Source organism: Amblyomma maculatum, chromosome 4 (genome assembly GCF_055883805.1).
Source record: "Amblyomma maculatum isolate TAMU_Amacu chromosome 4, ASM5588380v1, whole genome shotgun sequence".
In the NCBI taxonomy this organism is placed as follows: domain Eukaryota; kingdom Metazoa; phylum Arthropoda; class Arachnida; order Ixodida; family Ixodidae; genus Amblyomma; species Amblyomma maculatum.
The window spans coordinates 140,069,277-140,086,684 of record NC_139347.1 but is presented as its reverse complement, the minus strand read 5'-3'; the positions used below and the strand labels follow the sequence as shown (position 1 = coordinate 140,086,684).

Here is a 17,408-nt window from a genome sequence, read left to right as displayed (position 1 = left end):
TGAACATAATAAAGCAAAACCAAACATGTCTCCCTGAAAGGCAGTGTATATGCAGAATTTGGATCTGACAAAGAGTTTGGTTTGGTTTGTGGGGTTTAACGTCCCAAAGCAACTCGGGCTATGAGAGACGCCGTAGTGGAGGACTCTAGAAATTTCGACCACCTGGGGTTCTTTAACGTGCACTGACATCGCACAGCACATGGGCACCTTGCTTTTCGCCTCCATCGAAAAGCGGCCGCCGAGGCCGGGATTCGATCCTGTGTCCTTGGGAACAGTAGTCGAGTTCCGTAACCACTGCGCCACCCCGGCGGGGAGAGTATGGCCGCTAAGTTCATTCAGTGAAACTGCCATTACTATCATTGTGGACTGCACAAGGCTCAAGAATAGCAAAATCGTGGCTGGCTAAATTTTCGGCTGGTTACAACTGTGTCACGTGCTGCATGTGTCCAAGAAAGCCTACCTTTACCAATACCTTGGCACATGCAGCAGTATCGAAATATATAACTTGAGAGAAGGAATGGGACACGCTTCCCATGTTGCTGACAGTTATGAATATCATAAAGGTGAGATATAGAAGGTATACAGACCTCTGAGGAGGCTATATGATCACCCACTGCTTTTCCAGTTTACTATCCAGTCATGGATGATGTTCTTTTTGTCTCAAAAAATAAAAACCCACACTCTTCTGGGTGATGTTTTCTGAGCAGATGATTCAGGTGGGCTGTTGTGGTGTAAGGCATGCACTACATGTGTACACAAAAGTTACAACACAGCTCAACTATTAGGCTTGGTCTTCCCCGCACAACCTCCACAAGGAACTTACCATGCTATGCGCGGCAGCATCTCTAGCCAGTGACGAGTTTCTGACGATTTCAGTTTTCCAAAAACATGTATACATATCCACATAATTTGATGCATTACTTGCCCGACGTATGCAGTCACTTTCAGGTCAATGAAAAACAACGAATATGTGAATGCACAAAAATGTATTCTGGCCAAGCTGTCAGCGTTACAAGCCCTTTGTTTCTTACTGCTCCTTTCTAAAGCATGAAATGCTTATCTACCATTGTCGGCGACCTTGAAGCAGTGTCGATACAAAACCGAGAGCCAACAAACGGGCTCTGCATGCGATTTGACAAGTTCGGAACCACGGCTTTTGCGCTGCTCCTGAGGATTACGGCATGTACTAAACACTGCTTCCCAGTGGACTCCTCAAACTACTACTGAAGCGCAGCATTTCAAGTAACTTCACTCGGCGATATTTTGTAGCACCGTGGACACGAGCCATGCCGTAAGGATAGAGGATCCATGCAACACGCCAATCTAAGGGATGACCCCTTTAAGTCCCCACCTCCTATATCCTAACAGGGTAATCTACGGGATGTCCCTGTAAGCTCTCTTTTGGGATATGTCCTAACCTTCAAACAGGACCTCCATGGGATGTCCCGGTTACTTCCCCTTTAAGACCACTAAATACATTCCAGTACAGTTGTCTGGGATTATGCACCATGTTGCACGAAGGCGAGTGAACAAGAGCTGCACAATTTCGCTCTTAATGCCAAAACAAAAGACATACTGTTCGTCATTGTAGCTAAGAATGATTGGTGCCATTGCTGCTACAATACTCAACAATTCCTAATGGCCCCGTTGGGGTGGCACAGTGGTTACGGTGTTCAGCTACTGTACCGAAGGATGCGGGATCGAATCCCAGCCTCGGCGGCCACTTTTCGGTGGAGGCAAAAAGCAAGGCGACCGTGAGCTGTGCGATGTCAGTGCACTTAAAGAACCCCAGGTGATCGAAATCGCCAGAGTGCTCCACTACAGTGCCTCTCATAGCCTGAGTCGCTTTGTGACGTTAAACACCACATTATCATCATCATCAGCCTGACTATACCCAATGCAGGGCGAAGGCCTCTCCCATATTTCTCCATTTAACCCGGTTTTGTGCTAGCTGCATCCACTTGACCCCCGCAAACTTCTTAACCTCATCCACCCACCTAACTTTCTGCCGCCCCCTGCTACGCTTTCCTTCTCTTGGAATCCAGTTTTTACCCTAAGCGACCATCAGCTATCCTTTCTTCGCACTACATGTCCTGCCCATGCCCATTTCTTCTTCATAATTTCCACTAGAATGACGGTAACTTGAGTTATTTTTCTGACCCACTCTGCACGCTTCTTATCTCTTAATGTTACCCCTAGCATTTTTCGTTCCATAGCCCTCTGGGTTGTCCTCAACTTAAGTAGAACTCTCTTGGTTAGCCTCCACGTTTCAGGTCCATAGGTGACTACAGGTAAAATGCACCTGTTGTATACTTTCCTCTTCAGCGATACCGGTAAGCTGCTAGTCATAATCTGCGAGTGCTTGCCAAATACGCTCCATCCCAATCTTATTCTTCTTATTTCCTTTTCATGGTCCGGATCTGCGGCTACTACCTGTCCTAAGTAGACATAATCGCCTACTACTTCCAGTACTTTGCTACCTAATGTAAACTGCTGTTCCTTCCTGAGGCTGTTGAACATTACCTTAGTCTTCTGCATATTGATTTTCAAGCCTACCTTTCTACTTTTCCTGTCTAGGTCATCAATCATTATTTGCAGTTCATCCCCCGAGTTGCTTAGCAAGGCAATGTCATCAGCAAATCGCAGATTACTAAGGTATTCTCCATGTACCCTTATCCCTAACTGCTCCCATTCCAAGTCTCTGAATACCTCCTCTAAGCAAGCTGTGAATAGTACTGGGGAGATTGTGTCTTCTTGCCTAACACCTTTCTTTATGGGAATTTTGTTACTTTCCTTGTGCAGAACTATGGTTGCTGTGCAGCCACTATATATATCATCCAGCACTTTCACGTATGGCTCGTCTACCCCCTGATTTCGCAATGCCTGCATCACCGCCGATGTTTCAACCGAGTCAAATGCTTTTTCGTAATCAATGAATGCTATGTATAAAGGCTGATTATATTCCGAGCATTTTTCTATCACCTGACTGATGGTATGAATATGATCGATAGTAGAGTACCGTATTCGAAAACCTGCTTGATCCTTTGCTTGATTGCAGTCTAAGGTTGACCTGATTCTATTAGCGATTACCTTAATAAATACCTTATACTTAACAGATAGTAAGCTGATTGGTCTAATTTTTAAAGTCCTTAGAGTCCCCTTTCTTATGAATGAGGATAATGTTTGCATTCTTCCCTGGTTCCGGTACCGTCGATGACACCAGGCACTGCGTATACAGGGTGGCCAGTTTCTCTAGCACGATATCCCCCCTGTCCTTTAGCAAATCTGTAGTCATCTGATCCTCTCCAGCTGATTTCCCCTTTTCATAGTTTCTAATGCTTTCTTGACCTCATCCTTCGTCACTGGTGGAACGTCTGACTGTTTTTCCCTACCGCCAATTTTATTACGGTCTTGACTACTTTGGCTACTGTAGAGATCTACATGTATAGACCTCCTCGGCTACTTTTGACTATCTTGTCCATATTCATGATGACGTTGCCCGCCTTGTCCCTTATCGCATACATCTGGTTTTTGCCTATGCCTAATTTCTTCTTTACCGCTTTAAGGCTTCCCCCTTCTTTGCAGAATGTTCAATTTTCTCCATGCTATACTACCTTATATCAGCCACCTTGCGCTTATTGATTAGCTTTGATATCTCGGCCAACTTGATCTGGTCTGTTCGATTGGAAGCTTTCATACTCTGACATTTCTTAATAAAATCTTTCGTCTCTTTAGACAGCTTACCAGTACCCTCTCTAACTATCCTACCGCCTACTTCTACCGCAGACTCAGTAATGATATCTCTGAAATTATTGTTCGTTGCTTCTAGGGTAATGTCGCCATCCTCGGTTAGAGCTGAATATCTATTCTGTAGCGAGATTCTGAATTCTTCTGCCCAGAATATCTATTCTGTAGCGAGAGGGAGGGCAGAAGAAACCCCACAAAACAATTCCTAATGATAATTTCGATTACACTTCTCCAACATAATCTAAATGGGGAGGATTGCAGCTGATTCTTCATTGTGGCTTTGCAGAGCATATAAACAGCAAATGTAGGCTCATGATCCCATGATATGAGGGGTAAGAATCAATATGAATCGCAAGTTTGCACAAAAAGGCACATGTTGCGATAGTTAAGTGTGGCGCCCAACTTCTCGGAACACAAAACAGTTCTTACTAATCGCTTTATTTTTACTACCTACAAAGAAATGAAGCGGCATAATTAACAATGTTGCATGTGACCGTGATTAATTGCACCGCAAGAAAAATAATTATTCATAATATATCATATAACTTTACTGATCTGCAGTCCAGAACATGCACATGCAGGGACGTCCTTGTGGAGGACTATATATAAAAGTACCAGAACCAAGCACATGTGCTTGTCTTAAGACGACAGGTCTTACTGCTGTGTAATCTTTCAGTGTGTGCATAAGAATTAGGAGTGTATGCGAGTTTCTAATATATATATATATATGTGTAGTTATGTAGTGTGTATCATTCCTTGTGTGCCTAAAACACCTTAAAACTAGGCATGCAGATAACACTGAATTACAGTCTCAGCAGTGTTGAATGCACCCGAAAAATGCTTTGGCACACGTGTTCATTGAATAAATTATGAATTTTTTTTCAGCTAGAAGAACATCAGCACGGGCTCATAATTATTATAAGGGAGAACTGGAAACAGCATTTTGAGGACATCATAATTGCATGTCATGCATGTTTCTTACACGGCCCCTGCAAAACACAGCACCGAGAACAATGGAAAATTTAGCAGCATATGCAGAGGAAAGTCTCCTAATTAATGTCCCACTAAGCTCCAAAAACACTCGCATGTCCTATGGAGCGGTATTGTTTGGGACATTTTGAAGTCCCTTCTTGTTTATGTTGGTTGGTTGGTTCACGGGAAGGGAAAGGCGCAGTATCTGTCACACTTGCTCTGTGAACACCTGAACCGCGCCGTAAGGGAAGGGAGGAAGGTGGGAGTGAAAGTGGAAAGAGAGAAAGGGGAGCCGTAGCGGAGGGCTACGGAGTAATTGCGACCACCTGGGGATCTTTAACGTGCGCTGACACCGCACAGCACACGGACGCCACTTCGTTTCGCCTCCATCGAAACGCAGCCGCCGAGGTCGGGTTCAAACCCGGGAACTCCGGCACAGTAGTCGGGCGTCTTACCACTGCGCCACCCCGGCGGGTTTGGAGATTTCTTTGGGGCTTCCTCATACATCCCTACCTCCCATAATCAGAATCCCTGGGACGCCTGTGCGTTGTCTGGGACAGTGAAGAGAAAGAGGTGCCATATAATAAACGGCTGCGGAGTATCGACCACCTGGGGATTTTAAAACACATTGACATAGCACAGCCCACTCCATTTCCTTGCCTTCATTTCGCCTCCATCGAAAAGCAGCAGCCGGAGGTCCGGTTCGAACCTGGCTATCCATTCATTAGTCGAGCGTCTTAATAACCACTGAGCAGACGCAGGGTGTACAAAGCTGAGAAAGCGCAAAACTATCCAGTTCTAGGCGGACACCTTAAACTCACTTTGAAAGAAGACACGTGCTGAAGCAGAAACGAGACGCTCTTGAATGCGGTGCGCCTTTGCCAGGACTGCTATTGTTGCCGCGCGTAGCGGCCAGCATTGCACATCCACAATTGTTCCTGACGCTACTGTCAGTACAAACGCGCACAACCAGGCCAGCAAGGATCCAGCAAGGATGTGTGCATTAAACCTGTGTTTCCAACGGCGCCCTATGTTTCCAGCCCATCCCGGTGGCGATGATCCCGGTGCGTACGTGGGCCCACCGCAAGCGTTCATCCAGTTCATCTTCGTCCTTCTAGGCGTCCGCTGGCGGTCGGGATCGAACCCGGGAACTCCGGCACCGTAGTCGGGCTGCTCCAGACATAACTCCGTGCTCTAACCACGGTGGAAGTATTCTTCTTTCACCGTGGCTCTAACAACACGGTGGAAACCGTGGGACAGAACATGCCGACTTGACACTTTCGAAATACGCGCGGGAAGCAGCGCGTTTAATACAACTCTAACCTTAGCTGCTGTCACGCGGCGCGTTGAACTTATTGTGTTTCCCGAAACACGCTCAGTTATTTAAAGCGGCGAGAGAAAAGAAACCAGCAATTTTTGCCGATTTCCCACTTAATTGGTACCGATGAATTTCGCCAGGTGCCCCTGTCGCCGGCGCCGTCTGTCTCGCCACCTAACGGCTACTTTTGCAACAAAATCGTCCACTAGCTGAGCAGTGCGACATCTCTGGAGGACGTGGGATAGTTCTCGGTACCGTACTCCTCTGCACGGCCATAGACCTTCAAAAGCATGCATGAAATGTATGTAGCACATGGCCGACTTTCTGGCTGCTTCACACAGCGCGTATTGACTTTCAGTTCTTTCAAGAGGAAGTTACCGCACTGTACGCTATGCAAGGCTTTGGGGAGAAAAAAAAAAAGATGGTCGTACTCCTGACAAAACTTGCCACTAACTTTGTTGCGACATGCATCCTGGTATCTCAACGACCGCTGTTTAGAGTCATTTAATAATCGCTGACAGTTTAGTTTACCGCCGCGCAGCGACGAGCGCGCCATAACGTTTTCGCGACAGTGCTAACGCGCGGAAAACTGCAAGATGGTGGGGCTTGTCAGCCATTACTTGCGCTACTTAGCGGACGTTCCTTGATCGTCTGCGCATGCTGCCGCCGCGTCCACGAAGTGTTCGCTTCATTGTAGCTGCCAGAACCGCTCGAACAAACATCATGAGCGCTTGATGTTACTTGCCGACGCGGGCGAGAAAATAATTTCCAACTTCGACACGCACGGCCCAAGCAGCCAAAGCGTGGCAAAGGGCGCGATTTCGCGAGCGGCACCTGTCGACCGGCCGGAGAACGGTGGCAGCTTGGGCCTCGCGGTATCTGCGACCTGGCGCTGGCTGGCTCAACTACATGAAACCTGCATCTTCTACCGAATAGAATTTTTTTTTTTTTTTTTCAGCTCCATTTCTGTAGCACCAAGTGCCAAGCCGATGGTACACAGCTGTTCGTCTGCCAATCTTCGACCAGCGCTAGAAAGCGTTGTACCATGTCCGTCCTCGAGCCTAAGCCTCACGCTACAAAGCATCAATTTCGCAGTCCCTGAACGGAAAGATATGAAATAAGCTACAGCACGACCCATTGAAGTACTGCCTCTGTTTACCAATAGTTCACTTGTGCGGAATTGTAGTGCTTCCGGGTTTTACCACCATGACACCATTCCATTGCCCCGATGATGGGAACTTTTTCACCGCATTGTCCGTCCAATCGGAGCCGGAACGAATGCTTCTCAAGCATGCATATGCCGTGTAGAGAAGTTAAAAAAGCCTGCGGCCAAACTTACACCTGTGAAAGACTTCCGTTGATGTGAGCAGGCTTTATGAAACTGCCTTAACATTGGCAATGCAGTTTTGCAAAGTTTCTGCCGTACGCTGAACCAGGTTACTGGACCAGTCAGGAAATGCGCAGTTTCAGATTCATTGTTGAAGTCAGCTATGAATTAGTTACATTTCCGACACTCGTTTTCTTCTGCTTCCAGCTCGCTTGTGAGAGGGGGCGTGGTTTATGAGGAAGCACACTCCGGATGGGCCGTGGAGGGGTCGTTCAAACCACCCACGTTCAGAACGAGCCTCGGTGTTGCTTTCTTGGTGTGTAAAGTATCCAGCTTTTCACTTTTCGTGCCACATAAAGCCAAACTTCCTGAAAGGACAGCGTTGTAAAAAGCTTCTGGCTGTTTGTGCAGTATTTATTACATTGCGAGGTGTGCTTCTTGTTCACCTTGAGGGGAAAAAGAAAGCTAAACATTTACGTGTCATATTCTTAGGAAAAGTGTGCTCTAACAGTTCAAATTTGGGTCAGTGCCAGATCTGAAAATTAAGAAAATTTTCAGAGGCAAACCCCAAAGGCCCCGAATTTTTCAACCAAAAAGTTTTAGGCATTTAACAAAAAGGGGTGCAGGTCAGTAGTGCTGGCCAGTAGTGTTTTGCTAATGGCAGCGTCACCTTTGAAAGTGTTTTATTGAACACTTTAAATCCACGTTAAATGTTAAATACATTAAATCCTATTATACTACAGCAGAAGAAATCATTGTTTTGTTTTCTAGTGGCCTAAATCTTTCAATTTAGTCGTGAATGTCTTCAAATATCTTTCCATGTGCGTTGAGTTCTTATGCCAAAGTACAGTTGTGTTGTTCCCAGAAACCTTTCAAAGGTTTCTAGGAAACATTGGTCCTGAATTACCTTGCTTGGGCATTTAAATTAAAAAGGAAGGTGCGACTTACTGGAGGAATATTGTGAACGCATAGTTGGTCATGAATTTCTTTAAATGCTGCAACGTGTGCTTGTCACCACAGCTCAGAAAAGGAGCGGAGGAACATTTATTGTCAATCAAAAATTTTCTGCACCTTCTTCAGCCATGTATTAAAATCATACTTTTAGGAGTAAGTAGACTTTACCAATGAGCAGATTAAGTGCATGGGCTTTTATGTGGAGACATTCTTTTTTCGTGTCAGTGCAATGCATTCACGGAACCTAGTAGATGCAGTGAGCATGAATTCGGCTCAGCAGTATTTTGGCACTTCATTTTGAGCAACTTGCTAAGTAACCAAGTATAAATGCAGTTGAGCTGAATAAAGAAAAAATATTCAGGCCATACAGAGGGTCTTTCCCTTGTGTTGGCTTGTTGGCTATGTCATGTGTCTGCTGAGCCCAAGGCTTCGTGATCGAATTCAAGCCATGGAAGCTGCACGCTGATAAAGATACAAGTCCCCATGTTCTGTGCTACACTTGTATTCATTGACCGTGTGGTCAAAATTAGCATGAAGCCCTGCCTCTGCTATGGCATTTTTCATGCTACGACTACAGTTTCAGGACACTACTTCTATTGCTTTCTTGGCAAGTATAGCAAACATGGCAGCATTAAAAAGTTTCAGCTGTTGTATTCAACTTATCTGAGGTCGGTTGCTACAAGTGGTACATACATGCAGAAAGTGTACAAATGCAGAGTTTTCAGCACTTCCTGCTGGTGGTAGTTATAGTGAGGCACGGTAAATGATTTAAGAGCTTGGCAGTAAAGCAAACACTCTGATTTTGCACCATGTAATGGATATGAAAAATATGTGGTGCAGCACTCATAGCAAGCAGTGGCCAGTTGCCCTCGGGACTACGTGGATATACAACAGAGAAAGCAACATGGCTGAGCTGTTTAGCAGAAACAGCTGTGGATACTACGCCCCTATAACGTTTCCTTCATTTACAAGAAAAGCTTTTGCTAACTATAACCATGGTCCATGATAATTGGACATGACTGAACTAATAGATTACACAGTTTTGGGCCTTAAAATGTGTGTGTAACTTTAAGGGTCTCTCTTATGGGTTTTCCCCTCAACTTCAATAAGCTTGGTGTCCAAGGAGCCTGTTTCTGTGACAGTTTTGTGAGAAATTGTGCAAGAGACTTTTACCATGAATACTTAAGTAATTTTGGAAGCCATAATTCTTTATCGTGATATTGCGAGCTCACTGGCAAAAATGATGAAAAGTGACGCAGCCACCAGGCAATAATTAGACACCTTCAGTGTACTGTGCTCTCATTTAAGTTTCCACAGCCAAAAAATTTACAGCAGAGTGACTTATGCCTCATCATGTCTAATTATCGTGGACCATGGTTATAGTTAGCAAAAGCTTTTCTTATAAATGAAGGAAAGGCTATAGGGGCGTAGTATCCACAGCTGCTTCTGCTAAACAGTTCAGCCACGTTGCTTTCTCTGTTGTATATCCACGTAGTCCCAAGGGCAACTGGCACCACTTAGGGAAATTCTTACAACTAGATGTGTTTAGGGTATTTGTTTTAGTCAAGAAAATAGTTTTATCCTTGACATGTTGGCAACTGTGTTAGAATTGTGCCTTAAATGATTAATAGCTACAAAATATTTCGTTAATACAAGGAAGGCATTTCTTGACCCTTAATCAGATACAGTCAATTATTATATGGTGTTGCGACATCAAGGAAGTACCGTGGCATCATATTTGTGAAGCGTAAATCTTCTAAAAATTAAATCATGTTTTGAAAGAACGTAACAGCCAACTTAAATGAAGGCACAGAGAAGCTGTGCTGTTACAATGCAGTACCAACTTGTCCACTATAAATTCGTTAAATTGGGATGGCTAGCGAAATTAGTTTTGCTCTTTCGAGTTGCTCAAAGCATTGAAGGACCATATGAGCCCGGCCTTGACGGCCGCTTTTCGATAGAGGCGAAAAGCAAGGCGCCCGTGTGCTGTGCGATGTCAGTGCACATTAAAGAACTCCAGGTGGTCGAAATTTTTCGGAGTCCTCCACTACGGCGTCTCTCATAGCCTGAGTCGCTTTGGGACGTTAAACCCCACAAAAACCAAAAACCAAATCAAGCCTGAGGGGGAACCGGAATATCTTCGTTAAATCAGGTTTCATTTAATTGAGTTTTGACTGTATAAGGCAAAATTAAAAGCTGCAGCCAGGTACTATATTTCGCAGTGCATGTTTCGGCTTCATAGGTTTTGCTTCATTGCCAGAAAAAGTCATTGCAGAGCATAGATTAGTGCCTTGTGTACAAAATGTAAAGCACTGTGGCGCCATCTAATGACAGGTAGAAACCACTTCAGTGGCAATGTCAGTGGGAAGTGCTCGTTAGAGATCGTAAACCATAATAAAACATTTCAAACATGGCTGAAATAAGAAAGCTCAATGTATTCAGCAACATATACCATACTTATTAAAATATAGGCTAATAGCCTTAATAAAAATACGTGATATGAAACACTATTGTCTAATTAGATTCGAGGATTTCATCATCGTATCAATTATGTTGATCCTATGTACCCACCCCTTCTGTAACATGGAAAGGCCTTGAGGGTAAATAAATAAATTAAAAATAAAACATGCGAGCTAACTTCAGCAGGCTGCATCGAGTGCGTGTCGCCAGTAGTAGTAGCTACCTGGATCGCTGCTATGTGGGAGGACATTCCAGAAGGCTTGGTTGTGTGCTCGTTCTGAAACCGCAGCATCTCCAATGCTCTTGACGGCATAGAATATTGTGTACTGTATAAAGAGGACAGCGACAGGAAGCTCAGTATCACTGACCTCCTTGTCGTTTGTGTGCTGTTCCTGCTGTCATTCTCAATTGTTTTTTCGGCTGGCTTACATTCAAGGCATGTTTTTTGAGAGGAGGTGCCTGGAGCTGTCGGCTTAGATCCGAGTAAATACGGTAGATAGTAACTTACGAAGATATATTCACAGGGTGAGATGCACTGGTAGTGGCAAGGTTTCATGCTTCTGCTTATTTTATGGACTTTCATTGGCATGTTAAAGTTACACATCAGCATTTCTTCAATATTACATCACTCAAACACACTTAGGTTATATAAGCAAGCACTGCAATGAATGAGGTTGTTATCGAGCTACAAAAGGGAGAGCTATTGTGCATGAGTAGCCACTCATGAAGCAAAGTACCTGAGCCCTTGTTCTTTTTGCTTTTCTAATTCAGTATCTGGCATGACCAAATTTTTTCTAAAAACAGTAAGTAAACCTGTGCTCATTTGTTCATTATTATGATGCATTGGTCTGTGTTATGCTGGGAATCATAGCCTTTTTCTTTAGGTGCCCCCTTTGTGTATAGCAGTATCTTTTGTTCAAACTTGACTTAAAAAGGCTGTCGCAAAGTATGTGACCTTCCTTTCGCTGTTGCTTGTGAGCTTCAGTGTAACAATGATGCAGAGATGTAAATGAAATATAAAAATAAACAAAATCACATCATTTTTTTTTTATTTTTGAGCATTTATAGCCTATTTAATGACAGCTCTGGTCACGACAACACAGGACATTCAGGGAATACTCATTGCCAACAGTAACCATGAAAGTGGAAAGTGATACTGAAATCTTTGCTTAAGGCAACACAGACGAGCTGCGATATTGTGTACCTTTAGAGAGTTTACTGCGAAGTATGGGACCTTTCTTTTGCTGTTGCTTGCGGGCTTTAATATAACAGTGATGCAGAGAAGTAGAAATAAGTAAAATGGCATTATTTTTTAATTTTTTTACCATTTATAGCTTAATTGATGACAACACCGGTCACGACAACACAGGACATTCAGGGAATCCTCATTGCCAACGGTAACAATGAAAGGGTTACTGAAACCTTTGCTCAAGGCAACAGTCTTGAGTTGTGATTCTATGTATCTTTAGATAGTTTACTCTTCCAATCATGTCTGTTGCTTTAATGGCTTTGTGCAACCTCGGTCTTACTCTTCCCGGATTCCCTGCACAGGCAGTGCCTTTCAACACCCACTGAAGGCCACCCTGCAGACTGTATTCATTGGTTGATGTCAATGAAGGAGCTTTGTTTTCTTCTTTTATCTATTTACAGATACAGTTAACCCTCATTTATTACACGGAAGAAAAAAAAAGAACACTGTGCGGTAGGAATAAACACCGCCGAGCTCTAAGAAACATGCATACGCAATTTCAGTGTGCAATACAGAACAACACATGGAATAAAAGGCAACTTACACCAGGGTGACTATGCCTGGAATTGGAACTAATGTGGAGTTTTCAGTGTACAAGACGTGCTACAATTTGGACTGTGCTTCTAGAAGTATTAATTAATAGCAATTGCAAATGTTCCAATGCTAATTGAAATTCATGGCATGAGGAAACGATGGAAACTGCATGTAATGTCTCGTGCACCTTGTTGAAGGCCAGCTGTGGCAAGAAAGTCATTTATAAGTCGGCTTGTGTCATTTAATAGCTCTTCGGTAGTAGTCATGAATAATTTTTTAATGACAGTTAGCACCGTCAGCAGCAGCTCTTAAGATAGTGCTTCTGGAAAATGCAGCCTGTTAATAGACTCATATTATTCGCCTCTGCAATTGTTGACAATTAAAAAAATATATTTTTTGGCAGTACAGCAAAAGCACACCTGGACAGAGGCAAACAGTAAAAATCAGTGGAGTTGTTCATGCAGTTTAGGCAGTCATGCTCTTTAGTGTTTTGTTTTCTTGATGCAAACACTGATATGACTGGAGGGCTGTACTGACTCCAATGTGTCTACTGAAGGCAGCTGTCAGGTTGCCAGCTAGCTAGGTTGAAGAAGCACTTTTGCGCACATTGTTGCAGATAGTGGCTAGTGGTATGACCCTGCTATATCTTTGTGAGCATTCTGACCTTTCTTTAGAAACCCAGATTCTTGTCTTTGGACCGTGCAATCGCTACTGTTTTCTTCTGGATGCGTGACGGAACAACAGGAGCTGATGTGCATACTGGTCTCTTTCGATAGAGGCTATTGCTGGGAACTATGCTGCTTACAGGTGCTTTGAAATGCAGGGACAGCGCTCTATCTGTGAAAGCATTGCTCAGAGCAGAACTCTACTAACTTTGGTTCTTGAAAACACTTTAAGGTACCCTTTTATTAGAAGTGAGAATCGCTGGAGATGGTGGACTTGTTTTACAAGAACAGAGAGATGAGGCCTGAATTAGTCACTGACACACTGGTGGAACTCTTTCATTCCTCTAACTACAGTGGCTGTATCGTAGAGATGCAAATTCTTGCATTAGCAGCATGGATATTGGCATCCGCCAACTGACCTTGAAGATAAGGAAGTAATAACGCATTGGCACCCTGAGGGAATAACTAATGCTGAAGCCCACCGACTGCTGTTGGGCTTGGAGCAAGACCTAGTGGAAAAAGCAGCCTTACTCATCAGACATGTGTAGGAGGGCTCACAGTAGACTAAAGACCTGTGCTTGAGTTTTGTCCTGTTGTATGTGTCCTTCTCTTGTGTGTCGGTGTTTTTTATCATGCATTTTCTCATCGCTTCTGCAGACCTGTGCTTATTCCTTCAACAAAAGAGGCTTTACGTGCAAATAAAAGTGCAGGCTAGAAAATGTCTTGAGCTGCAATTCATTTCAGGAACAAGGTCACAAACGAAGACAAAAAGCGTCTTGTTTGCCTTGCACCTGCCTCAGATGGAGGAGAGGGAAATGACCTTCATTCATAGAAAAGGCACTTTGTCCTGTGTAGGGAAAGGTTTGAGGGCTTAAGAAGCAATACATGCTAATTGCTGAGAACAGTTATCCTCATTGCCCTCGCTGAGGATGTAACTGAACAAGACACTGCTAGTCTGCATCTGGCAACCTGCCTTTTGTCGGTTAACCTTTTCTACCTCTGCGAGGTTTGGGCTCTAGTCACTCTGTGGCGGTGTTGCCAAGATGGCCTTTTTCCCGAAATATTTAGTTTCTTTTTTTTTTTTACACTGGTTAGGGGCTTAGGCCTTGTTGGCATTTATTTTGGCCGTTTTTGATGGTTGTAGAATTTTTGTTTAGAATAGTCTAAATTCCTTCAAATTATGCTCTGTTCTATAGAGAATGTTGCTTTGAGCTCATGATGTCATTGAGATGTCAAGGTGACAGATATAGTAATGTGCCTTGAATTGATTTAGGCAGCACATTTTAATTCAATATTAAGGTCCGCCTTTCTCAGACCTGCAGTCTGGCAGACTGTGACCTTTCAAGTATATGCAAAAGTTTAAGAAAGAAGGGCTTTTAGGACACAAAGTTTTGCGATAAGGTTGGGCATTGGAAGTTACAAATGCAAATAAGGCTTCCTTTTGTAGTTGGAGTCAGCGGCGCCTCTTATGGAAATCATAAGTCTGTCTGGAGAAAAAAATCGCTGCCATTCAACAGAACTGAAAGAACCTCGCTTTCATCAGCTGGAACAACCGTGAAAGCACAGCTGCATTTGGGGATGAAGTGAACATGTACAGGGATGCTGTTAATAAAAAAAATCTCTTCTTCGAGCTAGTCTACTTAGCCCTTTCTGTGCTGATGTAGCCAGTTGAATGCAGGGTTTGGAAGCATGTACAGCCACTGGAACATTGTCATATATAAACAGGGAACCTAATGTAAACAGAGGTTACATACCTTGTCTCTCAAGTTAGTGGATAACTGGGCATGCACATTTGATTCCTCAATCTCGCCGTTTTTTTCTCAGGTGAAAGTGAGCACTCCTGTCGTGCTTCCTTTCACGCTCTTGTTTCTTTCGTGCTAAGCCCCCCTTGCTTATCTTAACTATTTGCGGTGCACACCAACAGCAAAGCAAACGCTACTAAAGTTATAAACTGCTCAAAAATGTAATCCAAAAGATCGGCACTATCATAATCATCATCATCATCAGCCTGACTATACCCACTGCAGGGCGAAAGCCTCTCCCATATTTCTCCACTTAACCCGGTTCTGTGCTAGCTGCATCCACGTGACCCCGGCACTATGTTAAGGTGTATTTCAGCAGCAGCACTGGAATTCAGCCTATAGACAAGCGTCATGTTTGTAAACAAAGGTGGCGCTGCGATCGGCAGCGACATGGGGTGTAGGCAAAAGCACGGCGTGCCTACACTGCGCAAAGCGACGCTGCCTTCGAAACCAGTTCGCGCGTGCGAATATATTGAAGTGTAAGCTTCGCTTATACATAGAAATAGCTTGGTTTATGCCTGGAGAGTATTTCCACACATTATCAGCCGATTACAGCTAGAATTACTTGGCGAAGAGCGCTGCATTGGCTTCCTTCTCCGTGGCCTCAACAGCGCGCGGCTGCGGTACGTAGGCGACGGCCGTGAGTGATTAAGTTAAATAAAAACGAGAAAGCGCAATGTATGAGAAAGACTAATAGTCAACCCTGTTCAACTCCCAGGCCTATTCCTAGCGCATGCAAGGAGGACGACAATATGAATGACTGGAAGTGTGTTTTTCATATGACGAATCTATTGACTGCCTTTCTGTTGCTTCAAGCACTCACTCTAAAGAACAATATTATCGGCAACTGTATATAGTAAACTAGAAATCACATTTCTAGCTCACTTTACCGGCAACTTAGGTCATAGAATTTCGTATCTAAAAAGAAGAACTCAATCTTTTAGATCTTTTTAACATGTTGGCAAAGTGCACTGCCAACTTGTTTTTGCCTGCCCGACAAAAAAGACGTTGACGTCTATCTCATCTTACAGATGTAGCAAGGTCGTTCACAAGTTAATATGTACATGAATGCCAGTACGAAAGCTCTCATTTTGTTCTCTTTGCTCTATAGGAGAGACGCATGAGTGCAGATGAAACGTTCTCCACGATCGCTTGCAGCGAAATTTGCGTGATCTGCTGAGCTTTTTTTAATATACATGGAAATTTTTTATTCAAATGCGCATCATCTTATTCTGCTTATTTTGCACCCCTCATAGTCGATTCCTCTTTGGGACATTGAACTCCATGTACCATATACTTAAATATCCTGCTCGATCAGAGCTAGATTGTACGTGGATATTTAATTTGTTCGTCAGGATCTTATAATGACCTCCAAAAATAAAATTTAGAAATGAGAAATAATGCTGCGGGACTGCCCGGATCATAACAATGTTTACTATAGAACCGGTGATGAAGAGACTGGTTGAAACTCGTGAAAGTACAAACAGAGAAAAGCTATACTTTACAGGTCTGGGCCTGTTATAGCCAGCAATATCGTACTGGAGTGACCGCGCCCAAACTAATTGCAATTACCTTCACAGCAGCGTTTGTGTCCTTTCTGTGTGAACATATGCACGGACAGCACTGCAAGTGAATAGAACTCACAGTGCAGCTTCCCTGCAGGATCATACGCACACGGAATATATCGCGTCTGAACTTCTTACAACTTAATAGCATATCAAAATGGGCACGAGCTGCAGGCGTTTGTTCTTGCGCTATTCGTCGTGTCGCCGAAAAGCAATCATGATAATTAAGGGTTGCAAACGAACTGATCTAGTTTCGGTGAAGAACTGCAACGCATATATATGTTAGCCGCGAAGGCAATCCGTCACCGAAGAGTCTACTTGTCGCGCTCAATGCCGCTGCCCTTCGCTCTCATCTTTATTCTACCGCAAGAAACATGTTAAAACAAGTGCCATTTTGCTTTTTGTGTCTCGTGGTGCAATCAACCGCACCACAGCTCATAGAAATATTGGGAATTATGCCCGAAAACACAGCAATCTCCGCGCATCCAATGCAGACGGCCCGTGCTTTTGCCTACACCACGAAAGTCACTGCTGTCGCCAGCGCCACCGCATCTCCACTGACGTCACGGGCTGAAGCTTGTCTATAACCGGTGTTAAAAGTGAACAGTCGCCCGCTAAACGCTCCCTTAACCCAGATGAAGTAGACGTTTTTGCGACTGAATGCAATGCAGTAAGCAGTTTGCAGTCAGGAAAGAGAACAGCGCTTTTGAAGCAATAATTTAGGCCTGCAGAAGGCATGCAGGTGGGATATTCCCAAGGATGAAAGTCTTCGTGATCCTAACTTTGTTGGTCTAAATAGAATAAAGTGCTTTGTA

The 17,408-nt window shown here is 43.9% G+C and overlaps 1 protein-coding gene across 4 annotated transcripts in view; it reads left to right on the top strand.

Annotated features, from left to right (window-relative positions):
- Positions 1-6,237: 6,237 nt before the first annotated feature.
- The window catches only part of LOC146193178 (uncharacterized), a 199,060-nt gene continuing 187,889 nt past the window's right edge, over positions 6,238-17,408 (top strand). For 3 of the 4 annotated variants that reach the window (XM_084602596.1, XM_084602594.1, XM_084602597.1), the window contains exon 1: positions 6,238-6,338. The gene's annotated coding sequence lies outside the window, so the exon portion shown is untranslated. Of the gene's footprint in view, positions 6,339-7,571; positions 7,681-17,408 lie in introns of all 4 variants that reach the window. The other variant, XM_084602595.1, reaches the window with a different exon arrangement.